The sequence below is a fragment of the Pteropus vampyrus genome, unplaced genomic scaffold, assembly GCF_000151845.1.
Source record: "Pteropus vampyrus isolate Shadow unplaced genomic scaffold, Pvam_2.0 Scaffold48, whole genome shotgun sequence".
Taxonomy (NCBI): domain Eukaryota; kingdom Metazoa; phylum Chordata; class Mammalia; order Chiroptera; family Pteropodidae; genus Pteropus; species Pteropus vampyrus.
The window spans coordinates 6,912,615-6,921,412 of record NW_011888829.1 but is presented as its reverse complement, the minus strand read 5'-3'; positions in this window follow the sequence as shown (position 1 = coordinate 6,921,412).

The window sequence follows — 8,798 nt, the reverse complement described above, 5'->3', positions numbered from 1 at the left end:
AATAAAAACCAGAATCCCCTTAATTACTATCTGAAAGCCAGTCCACTCCTCAAAGGTAAAAACTTTTTCCTGGTTTGTATCCTTCCAGATCTTTCTGTACATTTTTACATATGAATATATATGCACTTAGAGACATCTATATTTTTATTTTTCCCTTGCTTTTATTTCTATAAATGGTATACTGTGGTGACTTTTGCCAGTGACTTGCTTCTTTCTTTTGGAATGTGCCTTAAATCTCTTATATCTGTCCGTATAAATATACCTGCATGTTTAACCATTTGTGGTATTCCACGATACAAGTGTACCATAGCTTACTCACCTAGTCTGCTACTGCTGGACATTTAGATGATTTTTAATCTATTGCTTTAACTAAAATGGCAATAGGCATTTTTTGTGTGTGTACTTCACTAGAGACATACGAAAATATTACTCTAAAAAAGATAGTGAGAAATGGGATTGCTGGGTCAAAGGTCATGAACACTTAAAGTTTTCATAACCACTGGCAGTGTTCATACCAATTTATCCTCCCGTGAGCATTGTATGAGAGAACCTGTTTCCCTAAACTCCTGCCATCACCATCGTACTTTAAGATGATTGCCAACCAGATGAGTGAACACAGTTTGCCATCGTTACTTTATTTTTCCCTACAGTGTCTCAAATGCTGACGGTCAACTACGTTGCTGCTATTCAAGATGGTTTTCCTCACTCCTTTTTATTTCTTTCCCTCCCCCTACATAAACAAGGAGACATAACCTAAGCAGATGGTAGTGGCAGAGACTGCTAGCTGTCCACCAAATCTCTTAGTTTGGACACACAGTTAGACTACCTTCCCCAGACTTCTTTGCAGTTAGATAGCACCTTGTTACTGGGTTCCGGCCATGGAAACGTAAGTGGAGTGATGGGTACCACTTCCCAGCCTGGCCTGTGAAAACTTGCCACACTCTACCTTCCATGCTCTGGTCCCTTCCAGGCATCGTGAGCCTGGAAGCTATGTGTTGTAGATGGCAGAACCACAGGAGAAAAGATGCCTGCTCCTTGAATAACTGCTTGGGGAAGAGCTATCCACCGATGCAGAATACCTGTTTCAGATTTAATGTAAGCAAGAAACAAGCTTCTATCATGTTCGAGCATTTTAGGATTTATTACAGCAGCCATCAGTATGCTAATACAATGCAGTGAGGATCGACTCATTGAAATGATCATGGGTGCTGTAAAAAAAAAAAAAAAAGATGGAAAAAAAAAAAAAAATCAGGGAACGGTTCCCTGGACATTTAGGGATATCTCCCAGGGCAGAATACTCCATCTTAGAAACACTAAATAATTAGGAGCTAGCTGAAGGCAGAAAACCCTGAAATATTTCACAGGTTAGCTAGGAAAGGGATTTTATCCATTTTTCTGGCCCTCCCTGTGGTCTGACAATCACCACTTACTGGGGAGACTCTGTTTTTGGTCCATGCTTCGGGCCTGGAGGACTCTGTTCCCTCGGAAATGTTCTGTCAGCTATCGTGGTCAATTACTGCAGAGAGTCTAAATGCTGCAGAATTGTTACATCCAAGGTCAAAGACAACCCAGAATGCCATTTACTGTTAGAATGCCACCCACAAGCGCGGGGCCATGGGGTGAAGCTACTATATGGTTACCAGGTTACCTGTTGAGGTTGACTATAGAGAAGAGAAATTGCCTTAGGTAGGGTCATACCCAGCATTTCTTGTGAAGCATAGCAGTCTCGGCCGGGAGGCTATCAAAGCTATTTGTGCAGGCTCTTGTCCTATGGTTATGAAAGAAAACCAACCCACCCCTCCAGGTGACTTGTCACCCACCAACCCCTTCCCCATTCTATATAAGAATTGAGGTGAAAGTCTTCATATCCTGGTCACATTCCAATAATGGTAAAAAGCAGTCTTTGTCTCTAGCTACCACAGGGAGGGGAGAAAAGAGACTTTGAAAGAGGCTCACCCATGAGTCAGATGTAAAAGTTAGAAAAGATCAAGAAGCCAGGCTGCCCAGCTTCTTCCACCAAAGCAGCAGTTTCCAAACAATGAAATGAAGCAGGAAAAGAGACGCAAACCTGGCCGAAGGCAGGGAGGAGGGCCAAGAGTCCCTTCTGCTCACTCATGTCCTTTTCTGTCTGGGTCTCTTGGGCTCCCAGAGCTCAGCTTGAAAAGCATCTCTCTAAAGGTTCTTACAGATGGTCCATCCAACGATCTAGCAGGAGGCACTCTCCAGAGTGTGTAGCTCCACACTCAAAGGTAGTATACCAGCAAACCTGGACCTGGGAATCTTAACATGGGCCATAAAGACAGGAGGGCAGAGACTGTTGCTTTTTGTCTATTGTATTCCCAGTACCTGGCTTGACATTGGGCACATAAGAGGCACTTAACATCCCGGGTATGCGAGAATGAAAGAAGCTTGGTCTTCGTGTTACAATCAGCAAGAGTTATAGCATATTGGCCATATACCACTTTACAGTTTACAGAGCACTTTCCTTTATACTGCCATCCGATCCTCAGAATCTACTGTGATCTACTCAAGACAGTGATTATCATCCTTTTAGTGGAAACTGAATTTCAGAGAGGTCAGGTGACATGCTCAGGGTCACACAGCTAATCAAGGGCAGATGCAGGACTGGAATCACATCTTCAGGCTCCACGCGCCAATGCGATTTGAACTACCCTCACGGCTGAGATTCTTAGATGCTCCCACCATGATGGCCATAACCATTGGTGGTGATGCTGGTGTAATATTCATTAAGATCACAGCCATGTGCAAAGCATATGAAGACTCCAGACCCTGACCGTAAGTAACACAAGCTTGTTAATTAGCTCACATGGCTGCTGGTTCTTTCTCTTGACACTGAGAAGAGGCGATCCTTGCTCCACGAGCTCAGATCACAGACACCATACCAAATAGTCATCCTAAATGTTCATTCAGGGATCTCTGGAGCCATGTGGAGCTGGTTTCATGACCTTGAAACCAACTTAAACTCCAAGTCCTACTTCATACGGGAAGTCATATCTAGAAGTTACTCTAACTTGGTAAGAAGCATGAGTCTGGAAACTGCAATTCCTAGGCCCTGGTATAAATCGTGAACTTGGTCTGTATAACTCACAGGTTGCTTATTTGGTGTTCAGTGACCTGAAGGTTAAACAAGTCCCCACCAGCAAATTGCTGAGGGCTACCCTATTTAGGCTCCCACGACCTGCTCGCTACTCTTAGAATCACCTTTCACCATAAGCCCTGAGAAGTTCACCTACCTCTAAGTGAGTCCATGAGCAAGCATGAGCAGGAAGCATGCAAACAGAAGGGTCTGTGCAAGAGAGAACAAACAGCCCAAGTCAGGGGACTTTCTGCGACTTCTAGGTTGCCCAATTTATTCTCCTTGTATAAAATAGGGAAAATAACTCCTTCCCAGGAATGGTCGATGCTATGAATGCATTTGCACTTGCAGAAAACTGAGTCTTAACAATAAAGCAGTATGTTTGGCCTTCGAGGTCTTTCCTTCTTTTGTTCTTCAAATCCCTCCTCTACTTAATTTTTCCATCTCAAAAGGCAATTTGCAAGAACCTAAATCCCTCTGATAGGGGGCAGGCCAGTGATTTAAGCCCAGGAGAGTGCAGGATGCTGAATCAAGCCACCTGGGTTGAGGGTTAGATGACCACATTGCTGGGGGTTAGGGTTTCAACGTATGATTTTGTGGGGAACACAATTCAGCCCACAACACAGTCTATGCCAGAAGACTTAGGAGGAAACCATTCCCTCTGATTCCTGGTACTTTCTGAAAACCAAGTTTGCTTCTTCTTGGTTTCTCCCCAACAACATTGCGGCTTTCTCTGAACTAAGTCATTTGTCACACCCCGTTGCTCTCGAGCTGCTACGATTTTACAAACGCTTTTTTGCCTTCTGTCATCTCCTCACCTGTTCTTTGTCTTTTTTTTTTTTTCCTAACTCTTTATGGTTATTTGAGTGGGGTTTTGGGAGGGAGTGGAAATAAATGCAAGTGTTTGATCTGTAAGTGTACCTGGTATTCCTTGAAGGTGACATTTCTAAACTGCAACCTTTATTATGACCCTTCCCTAACGAAAACCCTTCAGTCTCTGTTTCTCCCCACAACACACAGTAAAGACTTTCAAGCTTTTCCACCAATGCACCCGTAGCGGCAGAGGAGAATGATGTGTACTTTCAAGTTTCTGGGATGCAGTCCAAAAAAGTCAATCACTTGTGTGAAATTTCTTTGAAATCTCAAGTTTTATTTTTTAAATATATTCAAATTTCACCTCTATTCCATAATAGATCTATTTGTTTAATATAAGACTATTATTTTAAATTGCTTTCCTCTCCTTTCCTTGCCCAATTTTTAAGTAAAATTAATGCTTTGGAAAGACATCACGTTTATCTCATTGCTGTGTGCATCTCTGGGAAGACACTTCAACTTAAGAGGCCCAGCCCTTATTCTTATTGTGTCCCCAACAACAAGCACAGCATCTTGCTCTTAGAAGATACTAAACAAGTAAATGTTTCATGAATGAACTAAAATGAATGATCTTGAAGGAAGGGTATCATTTGGATGGGGATTGAGGAGAAGAGCATATGGCATGTCAGGTAAGGTAGACCATTTAGCTAAGCCAAGTTCTAGAGGGAAGAATGAACACAGTCTAATGCTCCAAATGCTCTTACATCTGATCTTTTGTCCCCTGAGATCCCAGAGTGACTGTCTCTGGATGAGCCTCATCATTAAGCTGTCTTCACTCTGACATATGACTCCATTGAAACTCTCCCTGCTCCATGCTCTTACCTGCTGCTCCCACATCCCGCTTCATAGCTTAAATCCATGCTTCCTGCCGTCAATGCTAGAAGCTATACTCTTGGAAGCAGGGCTGGTCTTACCCTGAGGGACATTTCAACTTTAAGCGATATGAAGGAACAGTCCCCTAACCTAACCAATCTTTGACTGAAGTCAGAAATTCTTTCCCTGAATTACTGTCCTCTCTCTGTGCCATGAGCCCTGGGATGGATGTCACAGGTGGCTTTAACATCCCAGATTGAATATATGTAAAAGCGGCTTTCTATCTTCTAGAAGTAACGAGAGATTAGAGGACATTGAGGGGGACAAATTCCCATTGGAGTTAATACAGATTTTTCTCAACTTCTAACCCGCTTCTAGGAAGAGAAGCCAGCTATTGACAGTCCTTGGGTTTTCCTTGCTGAGTCTTCTATTTTGGCCCCATAATTTTAAATACATGCAAATAGCTCCAGAGCATCTTCTCACATTTTCTCTTTTCCATCTCTTTTTCTTTCTGCCCCTTCCTTTCAACAAAGCTCTAAATGGCAAAGGAATATGAGAAAAATTGGATTCATCAGCTGGGAGAAAATATTCCAAGTCTGGAATGAAAGCTCTTGGTAGACAAGGAGATCATATCTTTAATGGAAATCTGTAGAAGTAATAATAATAGAGAACACGTATTAACTCATTTAATCCTCACGACCCTGTATGGTAGGTATTATATGATTCCCATTTCACAGACCAGGAGCCTGAAGCCCAGAATTCACACAGCTAGTGAACGCTGGAGCTGAGCGTGAACCCCGACTGGCTGGTTCCTGAATTAGGCTTGTAGAAAAGAGAAAGTATCTTTTTTTTCCTCTACTTAGGATCTCAGCTGGGTCTCTGTAACAAGACAGATTAACAAGAGAAAAGCATATAGATTTATTTACTATATTTTTATGTGGCACAAGGGCCTACAGAAAGAAATGGAGACCCAAAGCAGTGGTCAAACTTGAGCATTTTTCTGCTCCGTTTGATGGAGAGTGGAGAGTCGGGGGGAAATGTGATAAGACAAAAGGGTATGAGCCAAGGGTAGTAAGGCCTGTTCATTGTGATCCCTTTCAGCGTCCCTCTGTCTTTATAGATAAGGTGGCTCCTTTTCCTCCAGATATAGGGAGAGCAGCTGTCACATGAGGGTCTATGACCTGCTTCGCCGGGAGGTCAGAGTCTTTCCTGCACCTACTGTTTCTCAGATTCCTTCATCCTGACCCGTTCACTGTGCCAAGGTGCCATATTTGTGGGTGGCGTGTCCTGGGCCCCACCAGGCTCTTACTCATTACACCACCTCATGAAGTAGAAATGTAGCATCCATCTCAACAGCTCCCAGACTCTGGCTTTTCATATGCCAAGAAAATTTCAAAAATAATTTGGGGGAGGGTAGATCAACGCAGGATTGCCAACTTTATATTTTGCCAAATGAGCACATTAAAAATAAATCCCATTATCACTATCATTTCATTTTTTAAATGACTTGTTAACACTGCAAAACAGGAAGAAGATAATCTCAGGAAAAAAGCAGACATCTAAATAAATAAATTTTGACTGATAAAAAGCAGTACATCCCCCTTGAGTTCCCCATTTTGCTGAAGACCAATAAAAACTATTGGGGAATTCAGTGATCCTTTTACAGGGTTTGAAGCCAGGGATCATCTGCCCTGCTCAGCTTTCTTAGGATCCAGAGCCGAGTCTCTAGGGCCACATGGTGTAAGGGGGTCGAGGAGGGACGCAGACCCTCAGCTTCGATCCTGGGAGCATTACGAGGAAAAAAAGCCTGTGCCTGGTCCTTTTCAAGGCTCCTTCCATCTTAACCAGACTCTCTAAGCTCCCTTCAACCCAATTATTCCTGGGCCAAGAGCAGTCAGTGTGTGGGGAGAGGTGGGCGAGGGGATGGAGAGAGAGAGAAACCAAATCAATATAATCAGTGCTCTGCGTGGGCTGTGGAGAGCAAAGGTCTAAAAATGAAATGGGGTAGTTAATTGTCCAAGACAGAGGAGGACAAGCACAATTTGCTCAAGGTGATTGAGAAAACGGTGGGGCTTGACGTTCTCGTTCTTGTGTTTATTATTCCTTCCTCCTCCGTTTGGGACTGCCATCAACACGTATTCATTCCGTATCTGAATTGTTAAAGGCGATTTAACACTTCGCCTTTAACAATTCGCCTGGTCCTGATGATTTTACCTCCTAAATATTTTTCACGTTTTCCCCAGCCGCTTCCTTAACTTAGGTCTTCATCATCTCTTTGGTCAACCATGGCAAAGCCTTGCCCAGCGTCCCAAAGGCCCATCCATCTTCTTCCAGACCAGGCTTTCCGAAATACATCCCCTGTCATTCATCCATTCCCTGCAATACCTCCCCACCTGTCACCAATGGAACCAAGTGGGAGGTCCCGAACACAGCACACAAGGCAACTCCGTCCCCTGCCACCCACACACAGAAGCAGTGCCCCAATACACAGAGCAACAGTGCCCCAACATACAGAGCAACAGTGCCCCAACACACAAACGCGCGCGCGCGCGCGCACACACACACACACACACACACACACACACAGAGCAATAGTGCCCCAAAACACAGAGCAACAGTGCCCCAACACACAAACACACACACACAGAAACAGTGCCCCAGCACAGAAACACACATATGCATACAGCAACAGTGCCTCGACACACAAATACACACACAGTAACAGTGCCCCAACACACACACACACAGAGCAACAGTGCCCCAACACACACACACACACACACACACACACATCCATGCCATCCTATGCCACCCCTTACCATACACTCAATCCTCCAGGAACATAGACTTCCCTTTAGTTGGACGGACAAGAGCCCTGGGGCCCTGCTCAGGCTGTTCTATCTGCACTGTGCTCCCCCTGTCCCCTCGCCCATCTAATTCCTATTTACCTTTTAAGACCTCACGGAGGTCTCAGCTTCCCCGGGGACCACTCGCTGGCCACCACCTCACACCTTGGCTGGGTCCCGTGAATGTGCATGTGTGTGGCTGGATCATGGTGGTCACTGTGCTTCCTCCTTAGGGGCAGAGGTCACATCATACTTATCCTTGTACTTTTGATGCCAACACAGCACATGGCACAGAGCAGGAACTTAAAATGGGCTTTTTGAACCATATATGTGTATATAGAGAACCAGGTAAGATATGGCCGCAGTTCCGAGAGCTTGCACGTTAGCTGGAGAGGTGATACACAACAGGTATGAAGCATTATAAGACAAGAGAGAGTGCTGGATTCGAGATAACTAAGAGCTGGACTACGTGGTTGAGTGCGTTCCCAAGCACCAGAGAAAGAAGGAAACACCGTGAGCTGACACTGCTGAGGAAGTTTCCATGGAGGACCACGGCGGAAGGAATGCCTGGACACTTCCCTAGGCACCAGGACTGGCTCCTTCTGACCCCTGTGCCACACCTTGGCCCAGGCCTCCGCCCCACTGGCCCCACATTTTCCACCAGCTCAGGAGGATGCAAAACCAAACCGCAGCAGCAGCATCAGAAGCCTCCAGTGTTTACATCTGACAGCACGAGAATTTTCTGAGTGCTAGGTTATTGAACTTGAAATAGGTAAATGTGAGAGTCTTTAAATGACTGTCTGGCAACTTTCAAAGAGAAGACAGCATGTATTTATCTGCAGGCAGCAAGGACGAGATGCGACTCTGCCAGGAGAGGCTGGGGGGTGGAGGAGAAGGCACCACGATTCTGTTAGGAGCTGCCCTCTCATCACGACTCAGGGTGCAGAGCTTCTGGAATGGCATCCCCCACCCCTCCGTAAAGTGCTTTAATATGCGGAGGGTGGTGAGAGGAAGAGCAGCCACCGTCTCTGCAATAAGGACGGGAAGTTTGGGGCAGCAAACCTCTACAGCTCACAGCCTCAGACCAAGGTTGGCTCAGCTTTGCAGGAGAACTCCAAGCAAACTGGGGCTTCATAGCCAGAAAGCTGGGGACCTCTTCAGTGACATTC